Source organism: Synchiropus splendidus, chromosome 12, assembly GCF_027744825.2.
Source record: "Synchiropus splendidus isolate RoL2022-P1 chromosome 12, RoL_Sspl_1.0, whole genome shotgun sequence".
Classification (NCBI taxonomy): domain Eukaryota; kingdom Metazoa; phylum Chordata; class Actinopteri; order Syngnathiformes; family Callionymidae; genus Synchiropus; species Synchiropus splendidus.
The window spans coordinates 25,116,756-25,137,446 of NC_071345.1; positions in this window are offsets into that span (position 1 = coordinate 25,116,756).

Here is a 20,691-nt window from a genome sequence, read left to right on the forward strand (position 1 = left end):
CAGCCTGAGATAAGGTGGGTTTCGGAAAGCCAAACATAAAAGTGTTGATAACTTTCGAAAAACACTTCAGACAGCTTAGATTTGATGTGCACCTACTAGAAAGAGCCTTTCTGCTATAGTGGGAGGTTAAAATTTCATGTTCTGAAGCTTCCCTGAAAAGTTATGGCACAATGCACAAAAACGCTTTTCAGCCTGAGATAAGGTGGGTTTCGGAACGCCAAACATAAAAGTGTTGATAACTTTCGAAAAACACTTCAGACAGCTTAGATTTGATGTGCACCTACTAGAAAGACCCTTTCTGCTATAGTGGGAGGTTAAAATTTCATGTTCTGAAGCTTCCCTGAAAAGTTATGGCACAATGCGTAAAAACGCTTTTCAGCCTGAGATAAGGTGGGTTTCGGAACGCCAAACATAAAAGTGTTGATAACTTTCGAAAAACACTTCAGACAGCTTAGATTTGATGTGCACCTACTAGAAAGACCCTTTCTGCTATAGTGGGAGGTTAAAATTTCATGTTCTGAAGCTTCCCTGAAAAGTTATGGCACAATGCGTAAAAACGCTTTTCAGCCTGAGATAAGGTGGGTTTCGGAACGCCAAACATAAAAGTGTTGATAACTTTGGAAAAACACTTCAGACAGTTTAGATTTGATGTGCAACTACTAGAAAGACCCTTTCTGCTATAGTGGGAGGTTAAAATTTCATGTTCTGAAGCTTCCCTGAAAAGTTATGGCACAATGCACAAAAACGCTTTTCAGCCTGAGATAAGGTGGGTTTCGGAACGCCAAACATAAAAGTGTTAATAACTTTGGAAAAACACTTCAGACAGTTTAGATTTGATGTGCAACTACTAGAAAGACCCTTTCTGCTATAGTGGGAGGTTAAAATTTCATGTTCTGAAGCTTCCCTGAAAAGTTATGGCACAATGCACAAAAACGCTTTTCAGCCTGAGATAAGGTGGGTTTCGGAACGCCAAACATAAAAGTGTTGATAACTTTCGAAAAACACTTCAGAGAGCTTAGATTTGATGTGCACCTACTAGAAAGACCCTTTCTGCTATAGTGGGAGGTTAAAATTTCATGTTCTGAAGCTTTCCTGAAAAGTTATGGCACAATGCACAAAAACGCTTTTCAGCCTGAGATAAGGTGGGTTTCGGAACGCCAAACATAAAAGTGTTGATAACTTTTGAAAAACACTTCAGACAGCTTAGATTTGATGTGCAACTACTAGAAAGACCCTTTCTGCTATAGTGGGAGGTTAAAATTTCATGTTCTGAAGCTTCCCTGAAAAGTTATGGCACAATGCACAAAAACGCTTTTCAGCCTGAGATAAGGTGGGTTTCGGAACGCCAAACATAAAAGTGTTAATAACTTTGGAAAAACACTTCAGACAGTTTAGATTTGTTGTGCAACTACTAGAAAGACCCTTTCTGCTATAGTGGGAGGTTAAAATTTCATGTTCTGAAGCTTCCCTGAAAAGTTATGGCACAATGCACAAAAACGCTTTTCAGCCTGAGATAAGGTGGGTTTCGGAACGCCAAACATAAAAGTGTTGATAACTTTCGAAAAACACTTCAGAGAGCTTAGATTTGATGTGCACCTACTAGAAAGACCCTTTCTGCTATAGTGGGAGGTTAAAATTTCATGTTCTGAAGCTTCCCTGAAAAGTTATGGCACAATGCGTAAAAACGCTTTTCAGCCTGAGATAAGGTGGGTTTCGGAACGCCAAACATAAAAGTGTGGATAACTTTGGAAAAACACTTCAGACAGTTTAGATTTGATGTGCAACTACTAGAAAGACCCTTTCTGCTATAGTGGGAGGTTAAAATTTCATGTTCTGAAGCTTCCCTGAAAAGTTATGGCACAATGCACAAAAACGCTTTTCAGCCTGAGATAAGGTGGGTTTCGGAACGCCAAACATAAAAGTGTTGATAACTTTCGAAAAACACTTCAGACAGCTTAGATTTGATGTGCACCTACTAGAAAGACCCTTTCTGCTATAGTGGGAGGTTAAAATTTCATGTTCTGAAGCTTCCCTGAAAAGTTATGGCACAATGCGTAAAAACGCTTTTCAGCCTGAGATAATATGGGTTTCGGAACGCCAAACATAAAAGTGTTGATAACTTTGGAAAAACACTTCAGACAGTTTAGATTTGATGTGCAACTACTAGAAAGACCCTTTCTGCTATAGTGGGAGGTTAAAATTTCATGTTCTGAAGCTTCCCTGAAAAGTTATGGCACAATGCACAAAAACGCTTTTCAGCCTGAGATAAGGTGGGTTTCGGAACGCCAAACATAAAAGTGTTGATAACTTTGGAAAAACACTTCAGACAGTTTAGATTTGATGTGCAACTACTAGAAAGACCCTTTCTGCAATAGTGGGAGGTTAAAATTTCATGTTCTGAAGCTTTCCTGAAAAGTTATGGCACAATGCACAAAAACCCTTTTCAGCCTGAGATAAGGTGGGTTTCGGAACGCCAAACATAAAAGTGTTGATAACTTTGGAAAAACACTTCAGACAGTTTAGATTTGATGTGCAACTACTAGAAAGACCCTTTCTGCTATAGTGGGAGGTTAAAATTTCATGTTCTGAAGCTTCCCTGAAAAGTTATGGCACAATGCACAAAAACGCTTTTCAGCCTGAGATAAGGTGGGTTTCGGAACGCCAAACATAAAAGTGTTGATAACTTTGGAAAAACACTTCAGACAGTTTAGATTTGATGTACAACTACTAGAAAGACCCTTTCTGCTATAGTGGGAGGTTAAAATTTCATGTTCTGAAGCTTTCCTGAAAAGTTATGGCACAATGCACAAAAACGCTTTTCAGCCTGAGATAAGGTGGGTTTCGGAACGCCAAACATAAAAGTGTTGATAACTTTCGAAAAACACTTCAGACAGCTTAGATTTGATGTGCACCTACTAGAAAGAGCCTTTCTGCTATAGTGGGAGGTTAAAATTTCATGTTCTGAAGCTTCCCTGAAAAGTTATGGCACAATGCACAAAAACGCTTTTCAGCCTGAGATAAGGTGGGTTTCGGAACGCCAAACATAAAAGTGTTGATAACTTTCGAAAAACACTTCAGACAGCTTAGATTTGATGTGCACCTACTAGAAAGACCCTTTCTGCTATAGTGGGAGGTTAAAATTTCATGTTCTGAAGCTTCCCTGAAAAGTTATGGCACAATGCGTAAAAACGCTTTTCAGCCTGAGATAAGGTGGGTTTCGGAACGCCAAACATAAAAGTGTTGATAACTTTGGAAAAACACTTCAGACAGTTTAGATTTGATGTGCAACTACTAGAAAGACCCTTTCTGCTATAGTGGGAGGTTAAAATTTCATGTTCTGAAGCTTCCCTGAAAAGTTATGGCACAATGCACAAAAACGCTTTTCAGCCTGAGATAAGGTGGGTTTCGGAACGCCAAACATAAAAGTGTTAATAACTTTGGAAAAACACTTCAGACAGTTTAGATTTGATGTGCAACTACTAGAAAGAGCCTTTCTGCTATAGTGGGAGGTTAAAATTTCATGTTCTGAAGCTTTCCTGAAAAGTTATGGCACAATGCACAAAAACGCTTTTCAGCCTGAGATAAGGTGGGTTTCGGAACGCCAAACATAAAAGTGTTGATAACTTTCGAAAAACACTTCAGACAGCTTAGATTTGATGTGCACCTACTAGAAAGACCCTTTCTGCTATAGTGGGAGGTTAAAATTTCATGTTCTGAAGCTTCCCTGAAAAGTTATGGCACAATGCGTAAAAACGCTTTTCAGCCTGAGATAAGGTGGGTTTCGGAACGCCAAACATAAAAGTGTTGATAACTTTGGAAAAACACTTCAGACAGTTTAGATTTGATGTGCAACTACTAGAAAGACCCTTTCTGCTATAGTGGGAGGTTAAAATTTCATGTTCTGAAGCTTCCCTGAAAAGTTATGGCACAATGCACAAAAACGCTTTTCAGCCTGAGATAAGGTGGGTTTCGGAACGCCAAACATAAAAGTGTTAATAACTTTGGAAAAACACTTCAGACAGTTTAGATTTGATGTGCAACTACTAGAAAGACCCTTTCTGCTATAGTGGGAGGTTAAAATTTCATGTTCTGAAGCTTTCCTGAAAAGTTATGGCACAATGCACAAAAACGCTTTTCAGCCTGAGATAAGGTGGGTTTCGGAACGCCAAACATAAAAGTGTTGATAACTTTCGAAAAACACTTCAGACAGCTTAGATTTGATGTGCACCTACTAGAAAGACCCTTTCTGCTATAGTAGGAGGTTAAAATTTCATGTTCTGAAGCTTCCCTGAAAAGTTATGGCACAATGCGTAAAAACGCTTTTCAGCCTGAGATAAGGTGGGTTTCGGAACGCCAAACATAAAAGTGTTGATAACTTTGGAAAAACACTTCAGACAGTTTAGATTTGATGTGCAACTACTAGAAAGACCCTTTCTGCTATAGTGGGAGGTTAAAATTTCATGTTCTGAAGCTTTCCTGAAAAGTTATGGCACAATGCACAAAAACGCTTTTCAGCCTGAGATAAGGTGGGTTTCGGAACGCCAAACATAAAAGTGTTGATAACTTTTGAAAAACACTTCAGACAGCTTAGATTTGATGTGCAACTACTAGAAAGACCCTTTCTGCTATAGTGGGAGGTTAAAATTTCATGTTCTGAAGCTTCCCTGAAAAGTTATGGCACAATGCACAAAAACGCTTTTCAGCCTGAGATAAGGTGGGTTTCGGAACGCCAAACATAAAAGTGTTGATAACTTTGGAAAAACACTTCAGACAGTTTAGATTTGATGTGCAACTACTAGAAAGACCCTTTCTGCTATAGTGGGAGGTTAAAATTTCATGTTCTGAAGCTTCCCTGAAAAGTTATGGCACAATGCACAAAAACGCTTTTCAGCCTGAGATAAGGTGGGTTTCGGAACGCCAAACATAAAAGTGTTAATAACTTTGGAAAAACACTTCAGACAGTTTAGATTTGATGTGCAACTACTAGAAAGACCCTTTCTGCTATAGTGGGAGGTTAAAATTTCATGTTCTGAAGCTTCCCTGAAAAGTTATGGCACAATGCACAAAAACGCTTTTCAGCCTGAGATAAGGTGGGTTTCGGAACGCCAAACATAAAAGTGTTGATAACTTTGGAAAAACACCTCAGACAGTTTAGATTTGATGTGCAACTACTAGAAAGACCCTTTCTGCTATAGTGGGAGGTTAAAATTTCATGTTCTGAAGCTTCCCTGAAAAGTTATGTCACAATGCACAAAAACGCTTTTCAGCCTGAGATAAGGTGGGTTTCGGAACGCCAAACATAAAAGTGTTGATAACTTTCGAAAAACACTTCAGACAGCTTAGATTTGATGTGCACCTACTAGAAAGACCCTTTCTGCTATAGTGGGAGGTTAAAATTTCATGTTCTGAAGCTTCCCTGAAAAGTTATGGCACAATGCGTAAAAACGCTTTTCAGCCTGAGATAAGGTGGGTTTCGGAACGCCAAACATAAAAGTGTTGATAACTTTGGAAAAACACTTCAGACAGTTTAGATTTGATGTGCAACTACTAGAAAGACCCTTTCTGCTATAGTGGGAGGTTAAAATTTCATGTTCTGAAGCTTCCCTTAAAAGTTATGGCACAATGCACAAAAACGCTTTTCAGCCTGAGATAAGGTGGGTTTCGGAACGGCAAACATAAAAGTGTTGATAACTTTGGAAAAACACTTCAGACAGTTTAGATTTGATGTGCAACTACTAGAAAGACCCTTTCTGCTATAGTGGGAGGTTAAAATTTCATGTTCTGAAGCTTCCCTGAAAAGTTTTGGCACAATGCACAAAAACGCTTTTCAGCCTGAGATAAGGTGGGTTTCGGAACGCCAAACATAAAAGTGTTGATAACTTTCGAAAAACACTTCAGAGAGCTTAGATTTGATGTGCACCTACTAGAAAGACCCTTTCTGCTATAGTGGGAGGTTAAAATTTCATGTTCTGAAGCTTCCCTGAAAAGTTATGGCACAATGCGTAAAAACGCTTTTCAGCCTGAGATAAGGTGGGTTTCGGAACGCCAAACATAAAAGTGTTGATAACTTTGGAAAAACACTTCAGACAGTTTAGATTTGATGTGCAACTACTAGAAAGACCCTTTCTGCTATAGTGGGAGGTTAAAATTTCATGTTCTGAAGCTTCCCTGAAAAGTTATGACACAATGCACAAAAACGCTTTTCAGCCTGAGATAAGGTGGGTTTCGGAACGCCAAACATAAAAGTGTTGATAACTTTCGAAAAACACTTCAGACAGCTTAGATTTGATGTGCACCTACTAGAAAGACCCTTTCTGCTATAGTGGGAGGTTAAAATTTCATGTTCTGAAGCTTCCCTGAAAAGTTATGGCACAATGCGTAAAAACGCTTTTCAGCCTGAGATAAGGTGGGTTTCGGAACGCCAAACATAAAAGTGTTGATAACTTTGGAAAAACACTTCAGACAGTTTAGATTTGATGTGCAACTACTAGAAAGAGCCTTTCTGCTATAGTGGGAGGTTAAAATTTCATGTTCTGAAGCTTCCCTGAAAAGTTATGGCACAATGCACAAAAACGCTTTTCAGCCTGAGATAAGGTGGGTTTCGGAACGCCAAACATAAAAGTGTTGATAACTTTGGAAAAACACTTCAGACAGTTTAGATTTGATGTGCAACTACTAGAAAGACCCTTTCTGCTATAGTGGGAGGTTAAAATTTCATGTTCTGAAGCTTTCCTGAAAAGTTATGGCACAATGCACAAAAACGCTTTTCAGCCTGAGATAAGGTGGGTTTCGGAACGCCAAACATAAAAGTGTTGATAACTTTGGAAAAACACTTCAGACAGCTTAGATTTGATGTGCACCTACTAGAAAGACCCTTTCTGCTATAGTGGGAGGTTAAAATTTCATGTTCTGAAGCTTCCCTGAAAAGTTATGGCACAATGCGTAAAAACGCTTTTCAGCCTGAGATAAGGTGGGTTTCGGAACGCCAAACACAAAAGTGTTGATAACTTTGGAAAAACACTTCAGACAGTTTAGATTTGATGTGCACCTACTAGAAAGACCCTTTCTGCTATAGTGGGAGGTTAAAATTTCATGTTCTGAAGCTTCCCTGAAAAGTTATGGCACAATGCGTAAAAACGCTTTTCAGCCTGAGATAAGGTGGGTTTCGGAACGCCAAACACAAAAGTGTTGATAACTTTGGAAAAACACTTCAGACAGTTTAGATTTGATGTGCAACTACTAGAGAAAGACCCTTTCTGCTATAGTGGGAGGTTTAAATTTCATGTTCTGAAGCTTTCCTGAAAAGTTATGGCACAATGCACAAAAACGCTTTTCAGCCTGAGATAAGGTGGGTTTCGGAACGCCAAACATAAAAGTGTTGATAACTTTTGAAAAACACTTCAGACAGCTTAGATTTGATGTGCAACTACTAGAAAGACCCTTTCTGCTATAGTGGGAGGTTAAAATTTCATGTTCTGAAGCTTCCCTGAAAAGTTATGGCACAATGCACAAAAACGCTTTTCAGCCTGAGATAAGGTGGGTTTCGGAACGCCAAACATAAAAGTGTTGATAACTTTGGAAAAACACTTCAGACAGTTTAGATTTGATGTGCAACTACTAGAAAGACCCTTTCTGCTATAGTGGGAGGTTAAAATTTCATGTTCTGAAGCTTCCCTGAAAAGTTATGGCACAATGCACAAAAACGCTTTTCAGCCTGAGATAAGGTGGGTTTCGGAACGCCAAACATAAAAGTGTTAATAACTTTGGAAAAACACTTCAGACAGTTTAGATTTGATGTGCAACTACTAGAGAAAGACCCTTTCTGCTATAGTGGGAGGTTTAAATTTCATGTTCTGAAGCTTTCCTGAAAAGTTATGGCACAATGCACAAAAACGCTTTTCAGCCTGAGATAAGGTGGGTTTCGGAACGCCAAACATAAAAGTGTTGATAACTTTTGAAAAACACTTCAGACAGCTTAGATTTGATGTGCAACTACTAGAAAGACCCTTTCTGCTATAGTGGGAGGTTAAAATTTCATGTTCTGAAGCTTCCCTGAAAAGTTATGGCACAATGCACAAAAACGCTTTTCAGCCTGAGATAAGGTGGGTTTCGGAACGCCAAACATAAAAGTGTTGATAACTTTGGAAAAACACTTCAGACAGTTTAGATTTGATGTGCAACTACTAGAAAGACCCTTTCTGCTATAGTGGGAGGTTAAAATTTCATGTTCTGAAGCTTCCCTGAAAAGTTATGGCACAATGCACAAAAACGCTTTTCAGCCTGAGATAAGGTGGGTTTCGGAACGCCAAACATAAAAGTGTTAATAACTTTGGAAAAACACTTCAGACAGTTTAGATTTGATGTGCAACTACTAGAAAGACCCTTTCTGCTATAGTGGGAGGTTAAAATTTCATGTTCTGAAGCTTCCCTGAAAAGTTATGGCACAATGCACAAAAACGCTTTTCAGCCTGAGATAAGGTGGGTTTCGGAACGCCAAACATAAAAGTGTTGATAACTTTTGAAAAACACTTCAGACAGCTTAGATTTGATGTGCAACTACTAGAAAGACCCTTTCTGCTATAGTGGGAGGTTAAAATTTCATGTTCTGAAGCTTCCCTGAAAAGTTATGGCACAATGCACAAAAACGCTTTTCAGCCTGAGATAAGGTGGGTTTCGGAACGCCAAACATAAAAGTGTTGATAACTTTGGAAAAACACTTCAGACAGTTTAGATTTGATGTGCAACTACTAGAAAGACCCTTTCTGCTATAGTGGGAGGTTAAAATTTCATGTTCTGAAGCTTCCCTGAAAAGTTATGGCACAATGCACAAAAACGCTTTTCAGCCTGAGATAAGGTGGGTTTCGGAACGCCAAACATAAAAGTGTTGATAACTTTGGAAAAACACTTCAGACAGTTTAGATTTGATGTGCAACTACTAGAAAGACCCTTTCTGCTATAGTGGGAGGTTAAAATTTCATGTTCTGAAGCTTCCCTGAAAAGTTATGGCACAATGCACAAAAACGCTTTTCAGCCTGAGATAAGGTGGGTTTCGGAACGCCAAACATAAAAGTGTTAATAACTTTGGAAAAACACTTCAGACAGTTTAGATTTGATGTGCAACTACTAGAAAGACCCTTTCTGCTATAGTGGGAGGTTAAAATTTCATGTTCTGAAGCTTCCCTGAAAAGTTATGGCACAATGCACAAAAACGCTTTTCAGCCTGAGATAAGGTGGGTTTCGGAACGCCAAACATAAAAGTGTTGATAACTTTTGAAAAACACTTCAGACAGCTTAGATTTGATGTGCAACTACTAGAAAGACCCTTTCTGCTATAGTGGGAGGTTAAAATTTCATGTTCTGAAGCTTCCCTGAAAAGTTATGGCACAATGCACAAAAACGCTTTTCAGCCTGAGATAAGGTGGGTTTCGGAACGCCAAACATAAAAGTGTTGATAACTTTGGAAAAACACTTCAGACAGTTTAGATTTGATGTGCAACTACTAGAAAGACCCTTTCTGCTATAGTGGGAGGTTAAAATTTCATGTTCTGAAGCTTCCCTGAAAAGTTATGGCACAATGCACAAAAACGCTTTTCAGCCTGAGATAAGGTGGGTTTCGGAACGCCAAACATAAAAGTGTTAATAACTTTGGAAAAACACTTCAGACAGTTTAGATTTGATGTGCAACTACTAGAAAGACCCTTTCTGCTATAGTGGGAGGTTAAAATTTCATGTTCTGAAGCTTCCCTGAAAAGTTATGGCACAATGCACAAAAACGCTTTTCAGCCTGAGATAAGGTGGGTTTCGGAACGCCAAACATAAAAGTGTTGATAACTTTCGAAAAACACTTCAGAGAGCTTAGATTTGATGTGCACCTACTAGAAAGACCCTTTCTGCTATAGTGGGAGGTTAAAATTTCATGTTCAGAAGCTTCCCTGAAAAGTTATGGCACAATGCGTAAAAACGCTTTTCAGCCTGAGATAAGGTGGGTTTCGGAACGCCAAACATAAAAGTGTTGATAACTTTGGAAAAACACTTCAGACAGTTTAGATTTGATGTGCAACTACTAGAAAGACCCTTTCTGCTATAGTGGGAGGTTAAAATTTCATGTTCTGAAGCTTCCCTGAAAAGTTATGGCACAATGCACAAAAACGCTTTTCAGCCTGAGATAAGGTGGGTTTCGGAACGCCAAACATAAAAGTGTTGATAACTTTGGAAAAACACTTCAGACAGTTTAGATTTGATGTGCAACTACTAGAAAGACCCTTTCTGCTATAGTGGGAGGTTAAAATTTCATGTTCTGAAGCTTCCCTGAAAAGTTATGGCACAATGCACAAAAACGCTTTTCAGCCTGAGATAAGGTGGGTTTCGGAACGCCAAACATAAAAGTGTTAATAACTTTGGAAAAACACTTCAGACAGTTTAGATTTGATGTGCAACTACTAGAAAGACCCTTTCTGCTATAGTGGGAGGTTAAAATTTCATGTTCTGAAGCTTCCCTGAAAAGTTATGGCACAATGCACAAAAACGCTTTTCAGCCTGAGATAAGGTGGGTTTCGGAACGCCAAACATAAAAGTGTTGATAACTTTCGAAAAACACTTCAGAGAGCTTAGATTTGATGTGCACCTACTAGAAAGACCCTTTCTGCTATAGTGGGAGGTTAAAATTTCATGTTCTGAAGCTTCCCTGAAAAGTTATGGCACAATGCGTAAAAACGCTTTTCAGCCTGAGATAAGGTGGGTTTCGGAACGCCAAACATAAAAGTGTTGATAACTTTGGAAAAACACTTCAGACAGTTTAGATTTGATGTGCAACTACTAGAAAGACCCTTTCTGCTATAGTGGGAGGTTAAAATTTCATGTTCTGAAGCTTCCCTGAAAAGTTATGGCACAATGCACAAAAACGCTTTTCAGCCTGAGATAAGGTGGGTTTCGGAAGGCCAAACATAAAAGTGTTGATAACTTTGGAAAAACACTTCAGACAGTTTAGATTTGATGTGCAACTACTAGAAAGACCCTTTCTGCTATAGTGGGAGGTTAAAATTTCATGTTCTGAAGCTTCCCTGAAAAGTTATGGCACAATGCACAAAAACGCTTTTCAGCCTGAGATAAGGTGGGTTTCGGAACGCCAAACATAAAAGTGTTAATAACTTTGGAAAAACACTTCAGACAGTTGAGATTTGATGTGCAACTACTAGAAAGACCCTTTCTGCTATAGTGGGAGGTTAAAATTTCATGTTCTGAAGCTTCCCTGAAAAGTTATGGCACAATGCACAAAAACGCTTTTCAGCCTGAGATAAGGTGGGTTTCGGAACGCCAAACATAAAAGTGTTGATAACTTTCGAAAAACACTTCAGAGAGCTTAGATTTGATGTGCACCTACTAGAAAGACCCTTTCTGCTATAGTGGGAGGTTAAAATTTCATGTTCTGAAGCTTCCCTGAAAAGTTATGGCACAATGCGTAAAAACGCTTTTCAGCCTGAGATAAGGTGGGTTTCGGAACGCCAAACATAAAAGTGTTGATAACTTTCGAAAAACACTTCAGACAGTTTAGATTTGATGTGCAACTACTAGAAAGACCCTTTCTGCTATAGTGGGAGGTTAAAATTTCATGTTCTGAAGCTTCCCTGAAAAGTTATGGCACAATGCACAAAAACGCTTTTCAGCCTGAGATAAGGTGGGTTTCGGAACGCCAAACATAAAAGTGTTGATAACTTTGGAAAAACACTTCAGACAGTTTAGATTTGATGTGCAACTACTAGAAAGACCCTTTCTGCTATAGTGGGAGGTTAAAATTTCATGTTCTGAAGCTTCCCTGAAAAGTTATGGCACAATGCACAAAAACGCTTTTCAGCCTGAGATAAGGTGGGTTTCGGAACGCCAAACATAAAAGTGTTAATAACTTTGGAAAAACACTTCAGACAGTTTAGATTTGATGTGCAACTACTAGAAAGACCCTTTCTGCTATAGTGGGAGGTTAAAATTTCATGTTCTGAAGCTTCCCTGAAAAGTTATGGCACAATGCACAAAAACGCTTTTCAGCCTGAGATAAGGTGGGTTTCGGAACGCCAAACATAAAAGTGTTGATAACTTTCGAAAAACACTTCAGAGAGCTTAGATTTGATGTGCACCTACTAGAAAGACCCTTTCTGCTATAGTGGGAGGTTAAAATTTCATGTTCTGAAGCTTCCCTGAAAAGTTATGGCACAATGCGTAAAAACGCTTTTCAGCCTGAGATAAGGTGGGTTTCGGAACGCCAAACATAAAAGTGTTGATAACTTTCGAAAAACACTTCAGACAGTTTAGATTTGATGTGCAACTACTAGAAAGACCCTTTCTGCTATAGTGGGAGTTTAAAATTTCATGTTCTGAAGCTTCCCTGAAAAGTTATGGCACAATGCACAAAAACGCTTTTCAGCCTGAGATAAGGTGGGTTTCGGAACGCCAAACATAAAAGTGTTGATAACTTTGGAAAAACACTTCAGACAGTTTAGATTTGATGTGCAACTACTAGAAAGACCCTTTCTGCTATAGTGGGAGGTTAAAATTTCATGTTCTGAAGCTTTCCTGAAAAGTTATGGCACAATGCACAAAAACGCTTTTCAGCCTGAGATAAGGTGGGTTTCGGAACGCCAAACATAAAAGTGTTGATAACTTTCGAAAAACACTTCAGACAGCTTAGATTTGATGTGCACCTACTAGAAAGACCCTTTCTGCTATAGTGGGAGGTTAAAATTTCATGTTCTGAAGCTTCCCTGAAAAGTTATGGCACAATGCGTAAAAACGCTTTTCAGCCTGAGATAAGGTGGGTTTCGGAACGCCAAACATAAAAGTGTTGATAACTTTGGAAAAACACTTCAGACAGTTTAGATTTGATGTGCAACTACTAGAAAGACCCTTTCTGCTATAGTGGGAGGTTAAAATTTCATGTTCTGAAGCTTTCCTGAAAAGTTATGGCACAGTGCACAAAAACGCTTTTCAGCCTGAGATAAGGTGGGTTTCGGAACGCCAAACATAAAAGTGTTGATAACTTTTGAAAAACACTTCAGACAGCTTAGATTTGATGTGCAACTACTAGAAAGACCCTTTCTGCTATAGTGGGAGGTTAAAATTTCATGTTCTGAAGCTTCCCTGAAAAGTTATGGCACAATGCACAAAAACGCTTTTCAGCCTGAGATAAGGTGGGTTTCGGAACGCCAAACATAAAAGTGTTGATAACTTTGGAAAAACACTTCAGACAGTTTAGATTTGATGTGCAACTACTAGAAAGACCCTTTCTGCTATAGTGGGAGGTTAAAATTTCATGTTCTGAAGCTTCCCTGAAAAGTTATGGCACAATGCACAAAAACGCTTTTCAGCCTGAGATAAGGTGGGTTTCGGAACGCCAAACATAAAAGTGTTAATAACTTTGGAAAAACACTTCAGACAGTTTAGATTTGATGTGCAACTACTAGAAAGACCCTTTCTGCTATAGTGGGAGGTTAAAATTTCATGTTCTGAAGCTTCCCTGAAAAGTTATGGCACAATGCACAAAAACGCTTTTCAGCCTGAGATAAGGTGGGTTTCGGAACGCCAAACATAAAAGTGTTGATAACTTTCGAAAAACACTTCAGAGAGCTTAGATTTGATGTGCACCTACTAGAAAGACCCTTTCTGCTATAGTGGGAGGTTAAAATTTCATGTTCTGAAGCTTCCCTGAAAAGTTATGGCACAATGCGTAAAAACGCTTTTCAGCCTGAGATAAGGTGGGTTTCGGAACGCCAAACATAAAAGTGTTGATAACTTTGGAAAAACACTTCAGACAGTTTAGATTTGATGTGCAACTACTAGAAAGACCCTTTCTGCTATAGTGGGAGGTTAAAATTTCATGTTCTGAAGCTTCCCTGAAAAGTTATGGCACAATGCACAAAAACGCTTTTCAGCCTGAGATAAGGTGGGTTTCGGAACGCCAAACATAAAAGTGTTGATAACTTTCGAAAAACACTTCAGACAGCTTAGATTTGATGTGCACCTACTAGAAAGACCCTTTCTGCTATAGTGGGAGGTTAAAATTTCATGTTCTGAAGCTTCCCTGAAAAGTTATGGCACAATGCGTAAAAACGCTTTTCAGCCTGAGATAAGGTGGGTTTCGGAACGCCAAACATAAAAGTGTTGATAACTTTGGAAAAACACTTCAGACAGTTTAGATTTGATGTGCAACTACTAGAAAGACCCTTTCTGCTATAGTGGGAGGTTAAAATTTCATGTTCTGAAGCTTCCCTGAAAAGTTATGGCACAATGCACAAAAACGCTTTTCAGCCTGAGATAAGGTGGGTTTCGGAACGCCAAACATAAAAGTGTTGATAACTTTTGAAAAACACTTCAGACAGTTTAGATTTGATGTGCAACTACTAGAAAGACCCTTTCTGCTATAGTGGGAGGTTAAAATTTCATGTTCTGAAGCTTCCCTGAAAAGTTATGGCACAATGCACAAAAACGCTTTTCAGCCTGAGATAAGGTGGGTTTCGGAACGCCAAACATAAAAGTGTTGATAACTTTGGAAAAACACTTCAGACAGTTTAGATTTGACGTGCAACTACTAGAAAGACCCTTTCTGCTATAGTGGGAGGTTAAAATTTCATGTTCTGAAGCTTCCCTGAAAAGTTATGGCACAATGCACAAAAACGCTTTTCAGCCTGAGATAAGGTGGGTTTCGGAACGCCAAACATAAAAGTGTTAATAACTTTGGAAAAACACTTCAGACAGTTTAGATTTGATGTGCAACTACTAGAAAGACCCTTTCTGCTATAGTGGGAGGTTAAAATTTCATGTTCTGAAGCTTCCCTGAAAAGTTATGGCACAATGCACAAAAACGCTTTTCAGCCTGAGATAAGGTGGGTTTCGGAACGCCAAACATAAAAGTGTTGATAACTTTCGAAAAACACTTCAGAGAGCTTAGATTTGATGTGCACCTACTAGAAAGACCCTTTCTGCTATAGTGGGAGGTTAAAATTTCATGTTCTGAAGCTTCCCTGAAAAGTTATGGCACAATGCGTAAAAACGCTTTTCAGCCTGAGATAAGGTGGGTTTCGGAACGCCAAACATAAAAGTGTTGATAACTTTGGAAAAACACTTCAGACAGTTTAGATTTGATGTGCAACTACTAGAAAGACCCTTTCTGCTATAGTGGGAGGTTAAAATTTCATGTTCTGAAGCTTCCCTGAAAAGTTATGGCACAATGCACAAAAACGCTTTTCAGCCTGAGATAAGGTGGGTTTCGGAACGCCAAACATAAAAGTGTTGATAACTTTCGAAAAACACTTCAGACAGCTTAGATTTGATGTGCACCTACTAGAAAGACCCTTTCTGCTATAGTGGGAGGTTAAAATTTCATGTTCTGAAGCTTCCCTGAAAAGTTATGGCACAATGCGTAAAAACGCTTTTCAGCCTGAGATAAGGTGGGTTTCGGAACGCCAAACATAAAAGTGTTGATAACTTTGGAAAAACACTTCAGACAGTTTAGATTTGATGTGCAACTACTAGAAAGACCCTTTCTGCTATAGTGGGAGGTTAAAATTTCATGTTCTGAAGCTTCCCTGAAAAGTTATGGCACAATGCACAAAAACGCTTTTCAGCCTGAGATAAGGTGGGTTTCGGAACGCCAAACATAAAAGTGTTGATAACTTTGGAAAAACACTTCAGACAGTTTAGATTTGATGTGCAACTACTAGAAAGACCCTTTCTGCTATAGTGGGAGGTTAAAATTTCATGTTCTGAAGCTTTCCTGAAAAGTTATGGCACAATGCACAAAAACGCTTTTCAGCCTGAGATAAGGTGGGTTTCGGAACGCCAAACATAAAAGTGTTGATAACTTTGGAAAAACACTTCAGACAGTTTAGATTTGATGTGCAACTACTAGAAAGACCTTTTCTGCTATAGTGGGAGGTTAAAATTTCATGTTCTGAAGCTTCCCTGAAAAGTTATGGCACAATGCACAAAAACGCTTTTCAGCCTGAGATAAGGTGGGTTTCGGAACGCCAAACATAAAAGTGTTGATAACTTTGGAAAAACACTTCAGACAGTTTAGATTTGATGTGCAACTACTAGAAAGACCCTTTCTGCTATAGTGGGAGGTTAAAATTTCATGTTCTGAAGCTTTCCTGAAAAGTTATGGCATAATGCACAAAAACGCTTTTCAGCCTGAGATAAGGTGGGTTTCGGAACGCCAAACATAAAAGTGTTGATAACTTTCGAAAAACACTTCAGACAGCTTAGATTTGATGTGCACCTACTAGAAAGACCCTTTCTGCTATAGTGGGAGGTTAAAATTTCATGTTCTGAAGCTTCCCTGAAAAGTTATGGCACAATGCGTAAAAACGCTTTTCAGCCTGAGATAAGGTGGGTTTCGGAACGCCAAACATAAAAGTGTTGATAACTTTCGAAAAACACTTCAGACAGCTTAGATTTGATGTGCAACTACTAGAAAGACCCTTTCTGCTATAGTGGGAGGTTAAAATTTCATGTTCTGAAGCTTCCCTGAAAAGTTATGGCACAATGCGTAAAAACGCTTTTCAGCCTGAGATAAGGTGGGTTTCGGAACGCCAAACATAAAAGTGTTGATAACTTTGGAAAAACACTTCAGACAGTTTAGATTTGATGTGCAACTACTAGAAAGACCCTTTCTGCTATAGTGGGAGGTTAAAATTTCATGTTCTAAAGCTTCCCTGAAAAGTTATGGCACAATGCACAAAAACGCTTTTCAGCCTGAGATAAGGTGGGTTTCGGAACGCCAAACATAAAAGTGTTAATAACTTTGGAAAAACACTTCAGACAGTTTAGATTTGATGTGCAACTACTAGAAAGACCCTTTCTGCTATAGTGGGAGGTTAAAATTTCATGTTCTGAAGCTTCCCTGAAAAGTTATGGCACAATGCACAAAAACGCTATTCAGCCTGAGATAAGGTGGGTTTCGGAACGCCAAACATAAAAGTGTTGATAACTTTCGAAAAACACTTCAGAGAGCTTAGATTTGATGTGCACCTACTAGAAAGACCCTTTCTGCTATAGTGGGAGGTTAAAATTTCATGTTCTGAAGCTTTCCTGAAAAGTTATGGCACAATGCACAAAAACGCTTTTCAGCCTGAGATAAGGTGGGTTTCGGAACGCCAAACATAAAAGTGTTGATAACTTTTGAAAAACACTTCAGACAGCTTAGATTTGATGTGCAACTACTAGAAAGACCCTTTCTGCTATAGTGGGAGGTTAAAATTTCATGTTCTGAAGCTTCCCTGAAAAGTTATGGCACAATGCACAAAAACGCTTTTCAGCCTGAGATAAGGTGGGTTTCGGAACGCCAAACATAAAAGTGTTGATAACTTTGGAAAAACACTTCAGACAGTTTAGATTTGATGTGCAACTACTAGAAAGACCCTTTCTGCTATAGTGGGAGGTTAAAATTTCATGTTCTGAAGATTCCCTGAAAAGTTATGGCACAATGCACAAAAACGCTTTTCAGCCTGAGATAAGGTGGGTTTCGGAACGCCAAACATAAAAGTGTTAATAACTTTGGAAAAACACTTCAGACAGTTTAGATTTGATGTGCAACTACTAGAAAGACCCTTTCTGCTATAGTGGGAGGTTAAAATTTCATGTTCTGAAGCTTCCCTGAAAAGTTATGGCACAATGCACAAAAACGCTTTTCAGCCTGAGATAAGGTGGGTTTCGGAACGCCAAACATAAAAGTGTTGATAACTTTCGAAAAACACTTCAGAGAGCTTAGATTTGATGTGCACCTACTAGAAAGACCCTTTCTGCTATAGTGGGAGGTTAAAATTTCATGTTCTGAAGCTTCCCTGAAAAGTTATGGCACAATGCGTAAAAACGCTTTTCAGCCTGAGATAAGGTGGGTTTCGGAACGCCAAACATAAAAGTGTTGATAACTTTGGAAAAACACTTCAGACAGTTTAGATTTGATGTGCAACTACTAGAAAGACCCTTTCTGCTATAGTGGGAGGTTAAAATTTCATGTTCTGAAGCTTCCCTGAAAAGTTATGGCACAATGCACAAAAACGCTTTTCAGCCTGAGATAAGGTGGGTTTCGGAACGCCAAACATAAAAGTGTTGATAACTTTCGAAAAACACTTCAGAGAACTTAGATTTGATGTGCACCTACTAGAAAGACCCTTTCTGCTATAGTGGGAGGTTAAAATTTCATGTTCTGAAGCTTCCCTGAAAAGTTATGGCACAATGCGTAAAAACGCTTTTCAGCCTGAGATAAGGTGGGTTTCGGAACGCCAAACATAAAAGTGTTGATAACTTTGGAAAAACACTTCAGACAGTTTAGATTTGATGTGCAACTACTAGAAAGACCCTTTCTGCTATAGTGGGAGGTTAAAATTTCATGTTCTGAAGCTTCCCTGAAAAGTTATGGCACAATGCACAAAAACGCTTTTCAGCCTGAGATAAGGTGGGTTTCGGAACGCCAAACATAAAAGTGTTGATAACTTTGGAAAAACACTTCAGACAGTTTAGATTTGATGTGCAACTACTAGAAAGACCCTTTCTGCTATAGTGGGAGGTTAAAATTTCATGTTCTGAAGCTTCCCTGAAAAGTTATGGCACAATGCACAAAAACGCTTTTCAGCCTGAGATAAGGTGGGTTTCGGAACGCCAAACATAAAAGTGTTGATAACTTTCGAAAAACACTTCAGAGAGCTTAGATTTGATGTGCACCTACTAGAAAGACCCTTTCTGCTATAGTGGGAGGTTAAAATTTCATGTTCTGAAGCTTCCCTGAAAAGTTATGGCACAATGCGTAAAAACGCTTTTCAGCATGAGATAAGGTGGGTTTCGGAACGCCAAACATAAAAGTGTTGATAACTTTGGAAAAACACTTCAGACAGTTTAGATTTGATGTGCAACTACTAGAAAGACCCTTTCTGCTATAGTGGGAGGTTAAAATTTCATGTTCTGAAGCTTCCCTGAAAAGTTATGGCACAATGCACAAAAACGCTTTTCAGCCTGAGATAAGGTGGGTTTCGGAACGCCAAACATAAAAGTGTTGATAACTTTGGAAAAACACTTCAGACAGTTTAGATTTGATGTGCAACTACTAGAAAGACCCTTTCTGCTATAGTGGGAGGTTAAAATTTCATGTTCTGAAGCTTTCCTGAAAAGTTATGGCACAATGCACAAAAACGCTTTTCAGCCTGAGATAAGGTGGGTTTCGGAACGCCAAACATAAAAGTGTTGATAACTTTCGAAAAACACTTCAGACAGCTTAGATTTGATGTGCACCTACTAGAAAGACCCTTTCTGCTATAGTGGGAGGTTAAAATTTCATGTTCTGAAGCTTCCCTGAAAAGTTATGGCACAATGCGTAAAAACGCTTTTCAGCCTGAGATAAGGTGGGTTTCGGAACGCCAAACATAAAAGTGTTGATAACTTTGGAAAAACACTTCAGACAGTTTAGATTTGATGTGCAACTACTAGAAAGACCCTTTCTGCTATAGTGGGAGGTTAAAATTTCATGTTCTGAAGCTTTCCTGAAAAGTTATGGCACAATGCACAAAAACGCTTTTCAGCCTGAGACAAGGTGGGTTTCGGAACGCCAAACATAAAAGTGTTGATAACTTTTGAAAAACACTTCAGACAGCTTAGATTTGATGTGCAACTACTAGAAAGACCCTTTCTGCTATAGTGGAAGGTTAAAATTTCATGTTCTGAAGCTTCCCTGAAAAGTTATGGCACAATGCACAAAAACGCTTTTCAGCCTGAGATAAGGTGGGTTTCGGAACGCCAAACATAAAAGTGTTGATAACTTTGGAAAAACACTTCAGACAGTTTAGATTTGATGTGCAACTACTAGAAAGACCCTTTCTGCTATAGTGGGAGGTTAAAATTTCATGTTCTGAAGCTTCCCTGAAAAGTTATGGCACAATGCACAAAAACGCTTTTCAGCCTGAGATAAGGTGGGTTTCGGAACGCCAAACATAAAAGTGTTGATAACTTTCGAAAAACACTTCAGAGAGCTTAGATTTGATGTGCACCTACTAGAAAGACCCTTTCTGCTATAGTGGGAGATTAAAATTTCATGTTCTGAAGCTTCCCTGAAAAGTTATGGCACAATGCGTAAAAACGCTTTTCAGCCTGAGATAAGGTGGGTTTCGGAACGCCAAACATAAAAGTGTGGATAACTTTGGAAAAACACTTCAGACAGTTTAGATTTGATGTGCAACTACTAGAAAGACCCTTTCTGCTATAGTGGGAGGTTAAAATTTCATGTTCTGAAGCTTCCCTGAAAAGTTATGGCACAATGCACAAAAACGCTTTTCAGCCTGAGATAAGGTGGGTTTCGGAACGCCAAACATAAAAGTGTTGATAACTTTCGAAAAACACTTCAGACAGCTTAGATTTGATGTGCACCTACTAGAAAGACCCTTTCTGCTATAGTGGGAGGTTAAAATTTCATGTTCTGAAGCTTCCCTGAAAAGTTATGGCACAATGCGTAAAAACGCTTTTCAGCCTGAGATAATATGGGTTTCGGAACGCCAAACATAAAAGTGTTGATAACTTTGGAAAAACACTTCAGACAGTTTAGATTTGATGTGCAACTACTAGAAAGACCCTTTCTGCTATAGTGGGAGGTTAAAATTTCATGTTCTGAAGCTTCCCTGAAAAGTTATGGCACAATGCACAAAAACGCTTTTCAGCCTG